The sequence below is a fragment of the Centroberyx affinis genome, unplaced genomic scaffold (genome assembly GCF_046629955.1).
Source record: "Centroberyx affinis isolate AG114_WGS23_722 - 3 ecotype Tasmania unplaced genomic scaffold, CSIRO-AGI_Caff_v1 ptg000366l_1, whole genome shotgun sequence".
In the NCBI taxonomy this organism is placed as follows: Eukaryota; Metazoa; Chordata; class Actinopteri; order Beryciformes; family Berycidae; genus Centroberyx; species Centroberyx affinis.
Window position 1 is genome coordinate 209,484 of NW_027279037.1, and position 18,627 is coordinate 228,110.

General features: G+C 41.5%; 1 protein-coding gene across 2 annotated transcripts in view; it reads left to right on the forward strand.

The window, feature by feature from the left end:
• znf462 (zinc finger protein 462) overlaps nt 1–18,627 on the forward strand; it is a 55,977-nt gene continuing 37,350 nt past the window's right edge. For both annotated transcript variants that reach the window (XM_071515703.1, XM_071515704.1), the window contains exon 1: nt 1–211. The gene's annotated coding sequence lies outside the window, so the exon portion shown is untranslated. The remainder of the gene's footprint in view (nt 212–18,627) is intronic.

Genomic DNA, 18,627 nt, shown 5'->3' on the forward strand with positions numbered 1-18,627 from the left:
CTCCCAAACTTCTTTGTGTAGCCTGCTTTGCAGATTGTCTTCCTTGTCTGTGTGGTTGCTCATTATTCAGAGACAGACGGATCTCAGGTCATCTGCAGCTGCAGCAAAGGAGAAGCAGGAAAGATGGCGATCATCCATTAGACCGACCGGGCACACGCATGAAATACGAGGACAACTTTTTGGAAGATCGCTTGAGGAGAAGATTGTACCTGTGAGTTTTTTGTTACACTATATTTCCAGTTTCGCCAAGATTGTGGCTGGGCTTTCAAGGTCTACGAGAACGTCGGTATGGTAGATCATGGGATATAATTTGGAGAGCGCCTCGTGAATGACCTGGAAAGAGCTGATCCCCCTTTTCTTTTTAGTTCAGGTCCAGCCGACTTGGGAGAGAAAGCCGGGGCGAGAATAGACGGGTGGGCGCTCCGGCTGGCACCCATGTAGCCAAAGTCAAGTGGGTCTTCTAGCTTCCCAATAATATCCTACCAACCTATCGCTTCCTTGCTATGTCGCCTTTCGGTTTGTTGTCAAAGTGACACAAGGAAATGGACACGGCGCTTTAGCGGCTGCCTGCATGTTTCAGCACCGGAGTGAGTGTTTTGTTATTCTGACATGTCTGGTCAGGGAATTAGCCTTGCTGTACCGTCCCTTTTTCTGGCCGTGCATGTTGTTGTGCGTTAGCTTCATGGAGAAGCCATTGCACGGATTGCTCTCCTCTCCCAACCAGCCTCCATTAGCGACACAGTCAGTGTAGCTGGCATAGCCGCTGGTCCACGTCCAGTCACTCACCATGAAAGCCATGTCCAGTGGAGGCTATGTGCTCCCCGACGGCTCCCCCCCCTATACAACCACCACAATTAAGAACAGAAAACCCCTATCTGGTGTGGATTTGAGACGGTTCTCCACCGGGTTGGAGCTGTATCTAGATATCTCTGGTGGTGAAATGCATGCAAGCGCAGTGTGGGTTATATATTTTTTCGTGTGTGTGTGTGTGGTGGTTGTGTGTTTCTCGCTCGTGCCTGACTGTGTGGATGCCTATTGCTGTCAGTGGTCTGAAGTCAGGTATGTCATACTAGTAGGGCTTCACCATAAAATGGAGGAAAGCAGATGAGTCTCCAAGGAGAGCCCTAGAGTCAGACAGGCAGGATCCCTCACGCCAGAACAAAGGTTGACTCTCTTTATTCAAAAAATACCAGCCACTATCTCTTTCTTCTTCTTGTTTTTTTCTCCCTTTACCTCGAAAGTTTGTCTGCTTATGGATGCAGGAGAACTCAGAAAAGTGAGGTTAGATCATTTAGAGGGGGGCTGTGGAATAAAAGTCAAGGTTAACTTCTTTTTTTTCCCACCCTCTTCCCCCATAAACGTATTGCTTTAATTTACATGATTAAACACATTTTGACCTATTTTCCCCTCACGCCATGCAGCTTTAATGGAATATTAAAGATTTACTTAAGACTGTTGGACAATGTTTGCGATGGTGATGGCTGAGGGACACATGGATGAGATAGGAATTTTAATGCTGAATAATGCAGTGTTTTAGCCTGCAGGTAGTTAATGTTCAACAAAGTGGTCCTTGCACACATGCACATACACACACACACACTTTCTGTGAGAGAAGTGATTGCTCTTGCAGATAGTTTCTTAAAGGAAGTTCTCAAGATGATTCTCCCCAGTTTGTTTCAGATGACTTTTTTGTCAGATTGGGGTTCAACTGCTGTTTTCTACATGCTGTGTGGTGGATTTAATTTAAAAACGAAGCTATTTTGATTTATATATTTACTTTTAATTTGCAAACTTTATTTTAGACGTGCTAGTGGGCACCCCTGTTATTGGGCTCCATGCGCACACACCTGTTATTTCAAGATTGTACTTTATTTCTGTGGTGTTTTATAGTAAGTTTTCTAATTCATGCACAAGTGATGTAGACTCCTGGATTTGGTTGTTGGTAGTTTATAAATAGGGTGCAAGTTACAACACACTTAAGGTAATGATATATGGCTACTGGACAGCCATAGGTGACTTTTTCATAAATTATATCCTGAAGGTCTCTGTAGACCAGCCTGTCAGGAGAGTGAGGAAGGTGTGTTTGTAAGCCGCTGTGTTGTGTGTGTTTGTGTGCGTGGGAGTTGCTGTGTGTCCGTGTGTGTGTGTGTGTGTGTGTGTGTGTGTGTGTGTGTGTGTGTGGCTGTGCTATGCTCTGCAGTTCCCCTGGCCACTGTGTGAAATCTTGCTGACAAGGAGACTGAGCTTGACACACTGTGCTGCGACAACGGTGGGGCTGAGAAGAGCAATCAAAATGGTGGCGATGCTCCTTCTCCCTGGTGTGGCAGGGCAAACAGGTTCTCAAGGAGGAGCTGAGAGAGGATGTCTGGGCAGGAATCTGCTGTGGTCGACATTTGTTTCACAGACGGGTTGCACTGGATACTCTCCTGAAGGATGTTCTGCAAATGAGCCCATGTGTTTTAATGCCAGATTTGATTTTGATGTTTTTAGAAGAAACCTCCAAGCCTGCTTAGATTATCAGTGGGACACTAGCAGACGTGTTATCTCAGTTTTGCACTTGGGTTTCCTATAATAACTTTCACAGATCTTCAGCTAATTCTTGACTCTCTCCCAGTTGTCAGAAAATATTTCATAGCTCATTCATGCTACAGTCGTGGATAATCTATGGGCCCAGTATTTAAGTTCAGCCCATCAGCTAAGGTCATGTAAGCCCAGGCTGTTTTTCCTCGAGTAGCAGTGATGAAATGTGCAGCAGTTTGTCTTATAGCATTGGCTATTCAAATATTGATTCCAGTCTCTAAAAGCTATAGGCTACATTTCTGAATGAGTTAATTTCTGAAGTATAGGCAATAAGATACTATGTTATCACACAAATCAGTTAAATTATTTTTTTTTACACTTGCAGTTGTAGGTGTGATTGTATTTTTATGGTTTTAGTGTGTGACTGACTAAATATTTGTATTATGTGCCACTCAGTCAATCCAATTCAAACTAGTTGACTTTTACCTCCTCCTGCATAAATATTTAATACAGATTTTTGCTTTATTGCAGTTCAGTTTTAAGGTGACAGCACATTACTAAACTATGCTAGATACTTTTGGACAAAATTACATAACAGGATTTTGTAAGGTATTTCAGGATTACACTAAAAAGCAACAGTTTTGAAAGACAGGGTAGGGGATTAAACAAGAGAGACTTCTGTGATGGTTTGAATGCTGGAAGGAAGTGGTGGTGGAGCTCATCACTCACTCTTGATACTCTTTCTCAGTCTCTCTTTCTCTCTCTCTCTCTCTCTCTCTCACTCACACACACACACACTCTCTCTCTCTCTCTCTCTCTCTCTCTCTCTCTCTCTCTCTCTCTCTCTCTCTCTCTCTCTCTCTGTCTCACACTCTCTCACACACACTCTCACTCACTTGGTGATGCACTCCTCCATTCTTCTCTACCTGGGGCAGTGAAGAAGGCTAGAGAGACACACAAAAGCCAATTGAAATGCTCCAGTGAGTGCTTTCTTGACATGATGCATGGCTCATAAGATGCAGCCTGGCCCTACTGCTACACTTGTAAGTGTACAGAAACACTCTAGCCCCAGTTCCAAAAGTCTCTAGTCATTATAGGACAGCGGAAACCATCCTATCCTCTCTTGCATTTTAACTGACCGTCTCCACACCATAGACACATTCCTTCATTTTCATTTAATTGCATGCATTATGAAAACACGGCATTGTTAAAACATCCCAGCATCCACTGAATAATTAAACACCGTATAACTAGGTAGACCTGTTTGAAAAAAATGAAACACAACTGTCACTTAAAGATTTCAATAGAACAAGGAAGTGGCTGGCTAGAGGAGGTGTCTTTCCAGTTTCTGTTGTCAGTTGCCACGTTACACCACTGCTAAACTGGTTCCTCCTCTTGGCTTTCCATCAGAGCTTCAACATTTCAACCTTTGCTTTTCTTGTTTGGAAAAGCAGCTGTGTTTGTACCGCAGATATAGCTCACGGTTCTGTGATCTGTCTTTGATATTCCTTTCAACATGCATACATCAAACATATGGGGACCTAGTTTTGTCTAAAATGAAGACGATCTGTCGGCGTTGTAGCCATGCTGACAAGTCAATTCGTCCAATAAGATAAATCAAGCCATCAACACTGGCTTTCTCTCAGGTTAGGAAGCTAGCCTCAATTCAGGCTTCATTCCCTCCTCTAATAAGACACAGTAAACCAACTCTGTCAGCCTTGAGCTGCCTGTGGTGGAAAAATCCTGAATTCTTTGGAGACGCCCGTTCCTTGGGCAGTGTGGTGCCACTGGACAAGGCCTTCATTGAGCAGGAACAGGAGTGGTCTTGTAGAAGGGATCCACTGGCTCGGCCTACGAAGCAACAGAGCTGTCCAAGGACGATTAAATATTTAAGGGCTTGGAAAGGAGGTCTCAGTGGTAAGTTAATATTGATGGGTCTCTCATCTTTCCTTCTCAAACTTGTTGAGTCGCCTCGAGAGGTTGTCTTGGCGCACCTGGAGAGGAACCTCGCTTCTTCACCTCTAAGCTAAACACTCACCAACAGCTTTTAAAGATCAACATCACAAAGTCTTTCTACGAACATTTCTACAAGAGTAAAACTCAGACTCAGAGTATGAGATTTCCACTCTTTGTCCATGCATCCTCTGTGTCTTGGTCAGTCTGAAATCCTCCATCCCGACTAGCTTGTAACCTCACCCTCTCCCTGTAACTGTAGTAACTGCCATGTCAGGGTTACAAGGAAGTCAGCAATGCAGCATTTTCTGGCAGTTGTCCACTGAACGCCATTTACAAGAAACCCTTCTGTGCATCTCATAGTCTTCTCTTGTAATCATGTTTTCTTTTTTTGCAAATTGGTGTAAGAAGGCATTTCTGTTTTAGGGAAAAAGGCAGATATGAATAAAATATACTTTTTAGACTTTTGGCAGAGATGTGAGAGGAGAGAGGGACCTTCAATAGCTAATGTGCTTCATAGCCAGGAATGGAAAACATAGTTCCATTAAATGATTATTATAGTATTTCCAGATTCATTATTTCAATACAGGCCAACATGATATGAAGGAACAGTAATATACTGTAGAATATTGTATACAACATTGTTGTGCTAGTCAGATCATACATTTAATAACAATACTTCATTTACTGTGGCTTCTTTAACCAAAGACCACTAATGATCATAATTTACTTTGTAAAGTTTGGTACCTTGTGCGATGAACCTGCAGACAATCTGTATAGTCTCTTTATAATGTAGAATTTATAGTAAACTTACAAATACTAGCCTGAGATAATATAGAGTTTAGACAACAGGCGATTGATTTACTTCAGGAAATAGTTCCCTAGGAGACACGGACTACATGGCTGCACAGAATGTAAGGTTTCCTGGAGTAATTGTCCTTGTGGAAAAACACTTCCTGGTTTCTCTCCAAGATCTGTCCTTGGACATACTTCAGTTGCTTGTCTCTTCAATGGCATTTAGCTTGTCCATGGTCCTGTCCTGTTTCCATTTGGGAGATGTGAATGAAAGATGTTTTCAACTTCAATTGTTGGACTGCGAACATGTAAATTACGTAATGTTGAATAGACTAGCACACAAAATCAGTTTTGTTTTAGCCTACTTGTGTACTTGAATTTTTTTCTGAATGCTCTTTCCAAGCTCAAGGGAAGAAAACCTCTTGAGAAAACCAAATACATCTACCTATTCCTTCCCACATAAAATTGTAAAAATAATCATGCCTAAGGCTTGCAATTAAATTGTGCACTTAATCATTTTTGGATGGAATATTTAATTAACCATGTTGCTGAGGGTCGCCCCAAGTTTTTATCTTTTATGCTTTTTAATCTAGAAAAGGGATTTCATCTCTCTAGTGAAACTGTAAAATGTATGAAGAACCTGTTTAAAGCATGTGAGAGACAGAGTGATCTAGAGCTGATAAAAGTGTGTTTTTACTTTAGTGTGTTAGTGTTGTGCTCTATGGTGAACCTTTGCAGATGTCTCCTGAAGCTCTGGTTTAAACCCACAGTATCTCAGGGGGGAGTGAGTCAAAGCTCTATATTTGGAGGCATGATCCTCGGATCTCTTTAGAACGTTGTCTTTAGCCAGTGAAGAGCAGACGAGCTCCACTACTGGTGGCCATCTTTGCACTGAACACAAACACACATCTCACTTCTGCTTTTGCTGACAGCCATGACAATCTGCAGAGGAACCAACAGGAGGGAAGCTGCTTGCCCAGGTCTGTGCTCTTAAAGCTAAACAGTTCCATCTGTGTAACAAGATAGCAGAGCTAGCAGCGGCAGCTCCAGTCAGCAGAGCAGGACAGTCAGAGACCTTGAGGAGCACAAAATGGTGGATGGCCATGCCACTGATACTCCAGTGTGATTGGCTGTGTCTCCTTGGCCACAGTGGGGCTGCTGTGTGAAATGGAGTCCTCTGTGTGGAGCGTTGGCCCAGCCTCTGCTCTGATGCAGAAGATAATTCTGTCAGCCCCGAGAGAGAGAGTGAGAGAGAAGAGAGAGCGGCCAAGTGAGGTGACTACACTAACACAGGTTGAGCAATAGTCTTCCAGAGAACCCTTGCCTTGCAAGTCTGTTAGCTTCTAGCCCTTATCCACACTGGAAAGCTTCATTTCCAGGGTTTGGTCTCATCCTTGAACATTTTGACTTCTGTTATTATTTGTATTTTTCACATGCGCAGTTGTGCCTTTTCCATCTCACAGACTGGCTATTAAAACCCAACTATAAAAGGTTGATTTTGGGTTGTGTTGGCATAAGAATGAAGAGAGTGACTATGTGAGGGTATTCATTATCTAACCTTCACACCCAGCAGCTTAGGGATTTACCAGCCCCACATTTTGTTGCTTTGTGCACTGAGAAATTTAAGGCTTGAAGGTCACATAAATATCTGAGAAGGCTTACGATTGAAAGGTAAATGCAGGACAGATGCTAATGGATGGAAGGACTGTTCAAGAACTGCATTGTGAGTGGAGGAGTAGTTTTTACCAGCCGTATGGAGTTTTCACCATGACAACCCGAAGACAGCGGTCACATGGAAGATGGCCATTAATGCTCGTCTCCTCCTGATCTGCTTGGTCATTATCTTCTGCCTGCGCAAAAGAGGCCAAACGTCGCTATTGAGTGCTCTGTGTTGCAGCCATCCGCTTTTAAGAAGGAACAATCTGAGCCCTTTGCAAGAAACAAAGGCTGCCCTCGGAGCAAGGTTACGTGTACTATGACGGTCGGCTCCTTTCTCTCTTTTTTTTTTTTTTTGTGGTTCAGCTTTAGAAAGAAATATGGAATTAGCAAGCTAGTTTTCTTTTTTAATGGAGAAAGGAAATGCATTGGTTTGTAAAGAAAGCTCCTATAAAGAGTGGAGTGAGAGCAGTGATATTAAGTATTAAAGGCTGGCTGACTGGGTGGGTGATGTCAGGTAACCATCTGTCAGAGAGGGAGAGGCTGACACAGGCTCTGTCTGACCTTGCAGTATGGACGACCCAGACATGAAATAGCAAATTATCGTCTCTTCCTGGGATTAGCATAGTATTGCAACTACAGGAACCATGCTAATGGTCTCTCTCTCTCTCTCTCTCTCTCTCTCTCTCTCTCTCTCTCTCTCTCTCTCTCTCTCTCTCTCTCTCTCTCTTTTTGATCTGAAGACTTGCTTGAAGCCCTCAGTCAGCAGTATACTTTGAGGTCCAAAGATCAAAATCCCCCCCCCCCCCCCCCCCCCCAGACTCTATTGGTTGTCCATTTTACTGAGGTGACACATGTACATTTCATGTAATGCATGAACTTCAACGTTGAATCTGATGGAATCTCAAGAACAGTATTGACGACAAGTAAAACATTTTTAAAGAATAACATTGCAAACATTAAGTAATGCAGTGGAAAATGGATCTTTCAGGGGTTAAATCTCTCAGTTCAGTAGCTTCTCCTTCATTTTGTTCCACTAAACCTATATTTAGCCGACATAACAGGATGTATGCATCTCGTAAACACGTTCTATTCCTTTACCCAGAATCCTTATGGTTTGTTGGGGCCGGCTGTGGCGAGGTGTTTCTTTTTCGCCCCCTCTGATTGTGACATTAGTGAAGGTCAGGCTGCAGACAGATCAGAAAAGCTCTCTGGACTGCAATGTCTGAGAAGCTCTGCTGTATTTACCAATTCTCTCAGACAAGGAGTTCAGATCTGGGATTACTGGGCCGGTTTCCTGAATGTTCACATTTTTGACGTTCATTTGAATATAGTAACCAGCAAAAGCAAGGTAAAAACAAAAGCCTGCTCATTTCTAACTCATTTCTCTGTGTTTAAGAACAGGAAAACTAAAACACCTTGTTTGCATAAGCGTACACATACATATAGCTAATTTACCTCCACCTTAGATAAACTGAAATTACTCTAATTGGATCAAATAAAAGTAGAATTTCACTGAAGGTCCATCGTGTATGATAGTGTGCAGAGGCTAGCATAGCAACAAGGAGCTAACACAAGATCTTCAAGATCTTGCTGTCGAAGGTTTCTGATTAGGGCATATAGGATACAAAAAGATTTCAAACACCATAAATATTTCCTGGAACACAGTGAAGATTGTAATGAAGAAGTGGAGGAAACATGGCACCATCAGGCCTAGTTCGTCCCTCTAAGATGGATGACTATGCAAAGAGGTTGCCTGTAAGGGAAGCTACCAAGAGGCCACCAGTAACCTTAAAATAACTGTCTGTCCACTCCATGCATGTAACAGTTGTGTGTTCTCTGCACTTCTGGGCTGAGGAGTAGGATGGCAAGATGGAGGCCGCTTCTCACTAAAAAGGATATCAGGTCCCGTCTTAATTATGTAAGAAGATACAGTTAATCTCCTAGAACCATATGGGGAAATGTCTTCTGGTCTGATGAAATCAGGGTAGAACTTTTTTCGAAAGATAGCCTATGTTTCGTTCAGAGGCAATACAAGCCATCATCTTAATAACACTGCCTGTTGTTGAGTACAGTATGATGGTGGTGGCAGATTTCTATGGGGCTGTTTCTTTTTTGGCGGACGGGGAAAATGAATAGCTCCAGACACCAAGGTATTTTGGGGAAAAATCTGCTGTTGTCTGCAAAAAGCTCGAGTTAAGGAAGAATTTCATCCTTCATCATGACAGTGATGAAAAGAAAATTCCTAAATTCAGATGTGCCAAGTTGGTAGAGACTAATCCAAACACTTACTGCCTATATCAAAGTAGGGCTGGGCGATAATTCAATATTATCGTTTATCGTCTTTCAGTAGAATCATATCGTGATGATATGAAGATATTTTAATATCGTGACACACATTTCTGCTGTCTAAATTGATGATGACAAGCAAATTTTACTTAAAAACTCTCATAAAATGAGGTATGGTAGGAATATTATTTGAATATTTCTGTTTTGTTTGACATCACTCCTAACATTACCATTCGGTTCAATGAGATGAACATTAACTTGATTATTTAACGTGATTTTGCATACATGAACCATATCGTGATATATATTGATATCGAGAAAAATCGTTATGATTATCGTGATATTGATTTCAACCATATCGTCCAGCCCTATATCAAAGCTAAATGTGCGTCTATTCAGTATTAACTGAAGGGTGCACAACTAAGGCATTTCAGTTTGCCTTTTTTAGTATATTGTCAGAAATGAGTAGCCTTTTGGTTTTACCTTGATTTTGCTGGTTACTGTATTCAAATGAAAGTCTGACTCAATGGGTTTTTTATGTCAGGCCGCAAAGCAGTAAAACTAGAACATTTGAACATAACTGTAAATTGTAAAACTAATTGCAATTCAAAGTGTGTCACTCTGAGACAATAAATAAATGTTGGAGCAAAAAGACATGGCCTTTCTCCAGACCCGACCCATTGATGCAGTCAAATGGAGTGGTCTTACAGCATGGGAGGACATTTTTTCAGTTTTGTTTAAAAACTTTTTGCACATTTTTATTTTATATCCAATATTTCAGATGGATTTAGGGCTTTACGATGAAGGAGGGCTAGAGGAGCATTTCTTGTCAAGGCTATGTTAGCTGGTTAATGGTTGACCTAGTTTTTTTGGATGCCATATGTTTCCTGAAACAGATTTGTTGTCAGATTAACGCCAGTGTTTTTGTCAGGTGGCTGATAATATCTCATCTCATTGTTGATGAGTGTAGCCCCTTTCAGAGATGTTTTGGACGATTAGCCCATCCATGGTGGGTTGATTCATTATACACGTTACAGTCTCAGTCTTACTGTGATTAGGGCATGAACATGTTTCTGCACAGCGGGTGATTTAGGCCTAATGCAGGGTCACTGTGCTTAGAAGAGACAGATGTGTCACAATGCCGCCCTGATGTCACAAAACAAAAATCTTTGAATTAACATCAGAGTCAGTTCCATACTGAAGGTAGCATAATGATAAAGCTTAATCTTAAACTTAAATGACAAAATGTATCGCGTTGATATTTAATATTTGTCGCTGTGTATCATAAGCGGCAACTTGCATGGCGACGTCTCCGGTGACATCACTGTCATCTGGCCGGTTCTACTCTCTTTTGTTCAGCTCTGCTGTATTCTATTCCATTCCAGGCCAATCCCATCTGTTTCATTCCATTCCAGTAGATGTCTGATGAATGTTATGACAAAACGTTTATACTGAACACTATTGATTTCTCACATCTCCTCTGAATAGGCCTGGTCCATTGATCGGCCAGGTGGGATCGATGTCTCATCTCTGTGTATTCAGACTTCCTCAAATGAGCAGCACCATGTGATCACATCGTTTAAGGAAGCTCTCCGCTCTGACGCCAGAGAGGGAGGAGTGCAGAGGTAATGGATGAGGTCACTGTCCACCTCACTCTCGTCACACAAAGGCTGAAACTCAGTTGGAATTAGATATCTATCCATCAGGTGCAGGTGGTTAGATTGTGGTCATTTTTTACATTTTCCATTAAATTACAGTACATTATTAACATATTACGGTTACAATTTCTCATCCATGTATAAGAATCAATGTATTTTAGGCCAAAGCAAGAGGTAGTATGGGGTTCTCTGCATCAAGTTTGGATGCATGGACTATACAGTAACAGCACCTGAGGCTTACATACTTATTAACACAGCGAGGGACGACGGTGCAGTGTTGTGGTTTCATCTGTCGATACAGTGTGCTTGTGTGAAGGGATGAGGCAGGGGCACAGTATTGGAATATGAAGGTCAGTCAGGTCAGACAGGCTCTCCTGTTTTGAACCGGTGTTGTTATCTACTACAATGCAGACCGATAAAAGCCCAACTGTGAGCCAACTCGAGTGTGAGCTGCATGCAGGCCAAACAATCGGTTCAAACGGGAGACTGTTATTTTGGTTGGCTTGCGTAACTTTTGGAGTGTGCCATTCCCATTCTGAACCAAAATAACTTGCAAAGCGTGCATTAGGAATTTTTTGGGAGATCCTTTTTAGGGAATAATGTCCTGTGACATATTCAGACCACGTGGCTTAATGTTTAGAGACCTGCAGGTGAGGCTGAGCCATGAAAAATCACTGACAAGTTGACAGTGGATTTCTGTATTCTGTGTGTAGTTGAGGGGGTGATGGTGCTGTGTGTGTGTGTGTGTGTGTGTGTGCGCGCGCGCGCAGGTGAGTGCATGTATGCATGCTACATGCACATATGGATGCATGTCGGCCTACAGTGGTACACAAACCTTAATTATGCTTCCTGGTTACCCTTTGGCAGTGGGTTGAGGCCAGTAGCAGCACCGCGTCTGTTCACCAGAAATAATACAGTTGGAATGTGTTTCTAATTATATCATAAATGTATCTGGCTTGCTATGAAAAAAAAGCATTACCACCACATTGTCAGTTGATGTTTTTTGGGGTTTTTTTTTTTTTCTTTTTTTGGTAGCCACTGGTTCTGTTTATATGAAGACATAATCTGTGGGATCAACTTTACTGCGCTGTAGTGCGCCTCCTTTTTTTGGCTGAGAAGTCCTTTTTTCTGCTCATTATTACTGTATTTCCACTTGGAGATGTCTCATTAACAACTTCACAGCATGTTTACAGGGGTTTCCACTAAATATCTAAACCATAATTTCCATAGACAGTCATAAAACTTTAAAGTAACAGTTTCAAAACACTGTTTTACATGCAGAGCTACTGTGATAAAAACTAATGTCATGGCTAAGTAGGAGGCTATGGTTGAGTGAGTTTTGCTACAGCAGAAATGGAAATGGTCTGTTAAGATTCCCCACAGACATGGAAAGGAGTGAGTCAGTTGTGCTGACCCTCACGTCAGTGTCTGTGGCGGCTCTATTTGCGACTCAGGGCAGCCTGGATAGTAGTGGCAGTCACTGACTCGCTGTTTCACTGTTTTGGTGTTTTGTCTGAGCCAGTTTTGGACCTGTTATATTTCTCTAATATAGATGGAATCCATCCAAGTCTAGACTCACAAACTGTCCATTCTGAACAGATTTAGATTCCTCCAGGATATTGTTTTTATGTTATTTTTGCAACAAAAAACGCTTGATGTTGAGACAGGTTCTTGCTTTTTGTGGGAATTAGTAAAAATTGTAAGTGAGGGAAAAATTTTACTAAATAAACTTTTTAATCACTTCTTGTGATACTGTACATTAAAGAAACTACTCAATACTTTAGTCCTCATCTGTTTTTTATTTTTCAGGTTCAGAGGAAAGTACTGTGCTTTAATTTAATTTTTGATAAATATACCTTGAACTCTGCATCACCACATTAAGCACCAAATTAAGTCCGTCCATTTGAATATGTTTCAATATTATTATAAAACTCCACAGTTTCATTTAAAAAGTGCCCATTTACATTTAAGGTTGACTTTTCTGTCCTGTTTTTCAGACTAACAGTATGAAAACCAAAGGCTCATGATTAGTTGAAACTGTAATATTGCAGGTTAAATGAAGTGCACTCAACTTCTTATACCTGAATAAAACTGGCGTATGAAACTACAACCCTAACTGTCTGAATCATCCTTCATCTCCTCTCTCTCAAAAACTCCTCTGCAATGTTGTTAGTTGTAGTATAAGAGGACCAAGGTAGACATAGTTTGTTGATGTATGGTTTGATTGGAACATTTTATGTGAAAAAGTGTGATGGACAAAATTACAGGTTGGATGCTGTGATAGCACAGTCCCATTTGACTTCCTGATACTTCCAAATTAAAGAGATTGTGGCACATGTATAAGAGATTTATAAACAGACAGAAGATCACAGCTTTAGTTAGTAAAGACTTCTCTGGATGGTTTTATTATTCTAGGAGAGGTCTAGTGATTGTGCCTGAGCACCCAATGTCAGGGATAGGGTGGAACAACAAGTGACTGATTTCCTCCAGCCTCCCCAGGTAAAACAAAAATCCAGCCAAAGATGCACTGATTCTTTTCTGAAAAAAATAGCAAATGTCCTTCAAGTTGACATATTCAAAATGACTCACATCTCTTTATATTAGAAATTAAATCAGTGGAAAATAAGGGGAAAGCATTTTTGATGTGAATCCATTACCATGCTATCTTAGGTATTTAACATGACTGCATTGGCAAACTAGAAAATGTGCTCAAGGAAGTTATGCACCTTTTGGTGACATGCCATGCCCACCACCACGCCCCCTTTTGGCCAATCAACATGAAAAGTTAATCAGTTCTTCCTTGGCCCATAACCAACCTTCATACCACGTTTTGTTCAAATCCGTGGCCAACTTTTTGAGATATCCTGCTAACAGACGGACAGACAGACAAACGGGGTGAAAACATTCCCTCCTTGGCAGAGGTAAATAGGAGCAATGTAGTGATTTCAGAAAAAACAGAATATACTGAATTTCTTTGAAAACTCAGGAATTCAACTCAAATGCCATCCAGTCATGAACTACATATGCTTACACTGCTTGACTTTTCTCATGGAGAATCCACCCTAAATGCTAAAATCCTTTAGCGATGTATTCAAGGAAGAAGGATGCAATTAGTTTATTAGAAGTTAAAATTTACAAACCTTTAGCCTTAACTGCCTAATAAATAATTTGGTGTATGATAACATAAAGAAAGGTTATAATATTTTTTTTTAAAGTGTGTAAACAATTCTTCTAAATCAGATTTTTCTATTTGTATTTTATAGTTACAGATACATTCCTAGAATCTCCTTTTCACTCTGATTATTACTTTGCATAATTGGGCGCTGTGTAGAGTCAGAGGTGTGTAGGTGTCGCGTTTAGGAAGAGCAGACTGTGCAGTAAAGTGTTTACTAAGATTAAAAAATCAAGTGTGACGGCAAGGTGGGCGGGCAGGCTAGCCATGCAAATAAGACCCTAATATTGAAACAGACCAATGTTCATTTCATCATCAAACAAATATGAAAACTTTCAATTAAATATTGCGTGGTGTAAGTTCCACATGTGCCCTGTGGCAGGCACACTGCCCCGGTGCCTGTCCACAACATTTTCGCCGTTGGCATCTCCCAGCAGTTCAGGCAAGTGCAGCAAGGTTGTCCATGGCTGGGATGACTAGTAGCCTTGTTGCTGCGTCTTTCAGCGCACGCACATCAAACATCACTCCAGGGAGACGAGGGAGGACCGTTTCAAGGTCTTCATCCTTCTCGCCTGGAGTCATGGCATCTCTTTCAGCCTGTGGGTGCAAAATAACAAGGAATACCAATAGGTGTTCTACCCAGATCAATACAAAGACGGCTAAATAATAGTTAGGGTGACATTCTGAAAGAAGTACCTCCTACCCTTATTTCAGCCAGTCGACACGCTGTGAGCTGCTTTGCTCTCTTGCTCGTCTTGATCAGGTGCCCCCCCCCCCAATGGCTCTACCTCTCTCCACCTTCCACCCGTCCACTGGTTGCTCCACCTCTTCCTCCAGAACTTGGGCCTCCTGACTCCAAACTTGGACGTTCCACCTCAAAACTTGTCTCCTTCAATAATATGGGAAAGAACATTTTAAGTTATCTGACTGCTCAACATTTATAGCATTATAGATCCTAGAGCCACATGGCATTATAATACATTTGGGGTTTATATGTACAACAGTGTTGGTAGATAATCAAAAAGCCAACACACTTTTATTCTGCATAGTCAAATTACCATTGCCTACTGTAGTTGATCTACTGTTATAAACACCATGGCTTTAGATGACAACTTCTGAGACAACTGGCAATTTCTTGGTAGTCAAAGATCAGGTAAACATTTCACAGCTAATTCAAATAACGTCAAACTCGGTTAGCAGGTTAAAAATACCAACGTAGGTCCATTGCTGACCTTTCTGTCACTGTCCTCTGTTGATATAATGATATTGGTTGAGGATCTGTGAACGTTTTACAAAACATGTTTGATATATTTATATAGTGTAGATACCGTCTCTGTGGACACGGTCACTGTTAAGCACCGGCTGAGTCATTCTGTTATTTGTAGTCATTTCTCTAGTCTCAGTAGAAAAGCCCAGGTGGGTTTAGTGGTTTGGGAGCTGCAGTCAGCCCAGTGACGTTAAAGTACTGGTGACACTGGTGTGAAGTGATAGCTGGGAAATACAGTGCAAAACACCAGAGCAATGACTGCTCATCACCAATATTATCACAGCAATATTTTTTAACACCTAGTTTTTTAGGTGTTAAAAAACATTGTTGTAAACTGACATAAAACGAGACCTTGTGAAAAAACTAAAACGGAACTAAAACAATCTTGTCTACTGGTAAAACTTACCAAAATAAAGTAAAAAATATAGTTGAAATGTATCAAATACCACCCCTGAAGTAAACCAAAAAAGGCTAGGCGTGACACTTGCTCGGTAGAAAAATAAACTCTATTTATTACATTAAATCAAATATCAAATACCACCCCTACCAGAAGTACTAAAACCAGAACTGAAACTAAATAAAAACTAAACCAAAAGTAAACATTTGCAAAAACATTTTTTTATTAAAACTAAACTAAAACGACCACATCTGCACAGAAAATAAACTAAAACTAAACTGAAATTGAAATAAAAATTGAAAACTATATAAGAATAAAATCTAATGAAAAATCCAAGACTATAATACTCCTGATGTCACCAAAATAAAGAAAAACAATAAACTTGTGTATTAGAATTTACATTTGTTTAAAAAACAACAACTGTGGCTTCATAAGTACACAACAAGTAACCAATTTGCATATTTTGGGATGTTGCGTGAAGAATACGAAATTTGAAGTGAGAGCTTGTGCTCAAGCCCATTTCCGCAGACTGCCTTGATTAGTCAGAATTGAGAGGTACATACTTTATGTGTGTGTCATTACAAACAGGTAAGAGTTGTATGGCAAGTCTTCCCCCCCCCCCCCTCCCACCCACCCCCAGGAAAATTTTCATGGTGTGGGAAATCCCCGTGTTGAGGTGAAACGTTGGTGTGAGATTGTCGACCATGTCACACCTGTGAGCGCCTATCCCTATCCCTATCAGAGCATCTGAAACTGGTACAATGACTATTAACAAAGAGAGCCAGCATGCAAAGGCTTCTGGTTGTGGACTTGTTTGTCTTACCTTGGTGGTGTGCAGCAGAAGTCTGGCGCCGCAATACATTTTGGACGAAACAATCACAATAAAAACATGAAAAAAAGCTCCTTCCATGTAAACAAATCTCATTCGCATCAAACCTGGACTCCTGTACTGGTGTCTCCCTGTGAGGCGCACTGTTATCTAGACTTAGATAACAGACTTTATTTTGAAGCCAAGCTTTGGTGTGTACAAGGTTTTAGGGATTATTATTTTCTGGAATTAGGTTACTGTTAATTACAGTTGTAGTGGGGCTTTGCTCTATCAGCTAATACTTGTTGCTATTGGGAAGAGATGGGAGAGGTGAGAGTTTGGCAAGGTTTTCTGAGCCACAACTATCATTTAAATAATCAGAAGTCCCATGCATAATTCATTACGTTTAGATTATGGACACCGTTCTTCGTGAATATGATCATCTTGTCAGCTTGGTTACAATTTGGAAGATCATATTTTTTGTTTCCTCCCAAATATGCTGTTTTGTAACACAGTTATTCCTAACACTGCTAATTTGTGTTAATGTTGATTTAGAAAATTATTTCAAATATGCATTTGTCTATCAATTCTGTAAAATTTGGCTTCAAGCTTGGTTACTGGGCGGGTGTAAAGCTTAGCCATGCTGTTAGATTTAACTTGGCCTGTATAGCACATGTTGATCCGGCATGTCCAGTTCTCCAGGGTTGCTGACATGGGAGTAGCCATCTTGATCTCCAGCTTCTCTATCTGCTGTTTGTGCAAGAGGCCAAATTCTCCCTGGTCCTGTGACGCAACCTTTGCTGCTCTTCTGCAAGCACAATGAGATCTTTCTCTACTGTGTTTCACTCTCCTCTATCTCCTCATCGGGGCTGAGTCTGATTAAACCTGCAGGACACTGTTGGCTGAAGAGATCAGAATTTGAAGTATTTTTGGTTGCCTTTGCACTTTCTTGAAAATAAAAATGTATTGATTTTTCTCTGATGTTGTCATCTAATCTCTGCGAAAATCAATTTCCATGGCTCGGGCTACCTGCTATTACTGCCACTGTATTTTTCCTTTAAAAAGCAGGCTGTCATTTTCAATCAGTGGGTCATCAATTATTGAGTTGACAAGATGCACGTCCTGTCTTGTTTGCCAGATGAATTATCTGTAGCTGTGATTCTGGCCGTACAGTGTAACATATCCGTGGCCTTTCCTCTCCCCAACGGCATGAGATGGTGGCACTAACCAACAGTTAAGGACAAAACCTCTGTACTCCTAATCAGCTTAATGCTGGCTTATTCAAAGGCCCTCTTTCAGACAGAGCAGCTGCTGTCAGCCAGTTTGAGTAGAGGGTGTGACTGCTGGCAGAGCTCGCCGATGCAGAGAGACCGGTTGGTGATTAACAAATGTCAGTAGACTTTGGAATCTGGGGAGCCCAGTCTGATGGCTTTGTCCTCTGTTGCTCACCAGTGAAGGTCTCCCAGGTGGCTTGGTCATGCTCTCATGCTACCTCTCTTATCCTCCCACCCTTCCCCTTCCCCTTCAGGCCTTCAGGCCTGCTCTCCCCCTCTGCTTCTCTCTCCTTCCTCTCCGCCCCTTCTTGTCTGCTCTTCAAGCCCAGGGTTGCAGAGCTCTGAAAAAAAGGGAAGTTCAGACATGCTTTGCATTTTTAGACCCCCTTGTGGAACGTAGTTGACAGTTCCTAAAAACGTATTTATTCCTCCTCTGGTTTTTTGAAGAAGTGTAGCTAACGTGCCACTGGCTCTGACCTTCTCTGTTTTTTTCCATGGAATGGGGCTCCAGCATTTTTCTGAAAATCTCTTGATGTGAGAGATAATGTCCCCCAGAAATGAAAGGACTAGGCAAAGTCAGTCTGGCAAGAGTGCGAGGTGTTTTCTGCTGAGTTGTGTGGGCAGAGGGCTTGGGCACAGCACTGTACATCTGGCAGATAGATTTCTGTCAGCAGCTCTCAAGTGACAGCCTGCCTGCCTTTGAGGAAGAGGATCAGATCTGTGGGTCCATGTTGTGTGCTGGCTGAACACCTAAGCGCACATAGTCAGCTCCTAAAATGGCTGCCCTTGAAGCTCAGCTCAGAGGAGGATCTGAGCAGCTCAGTGGCTGTCTGTTAGA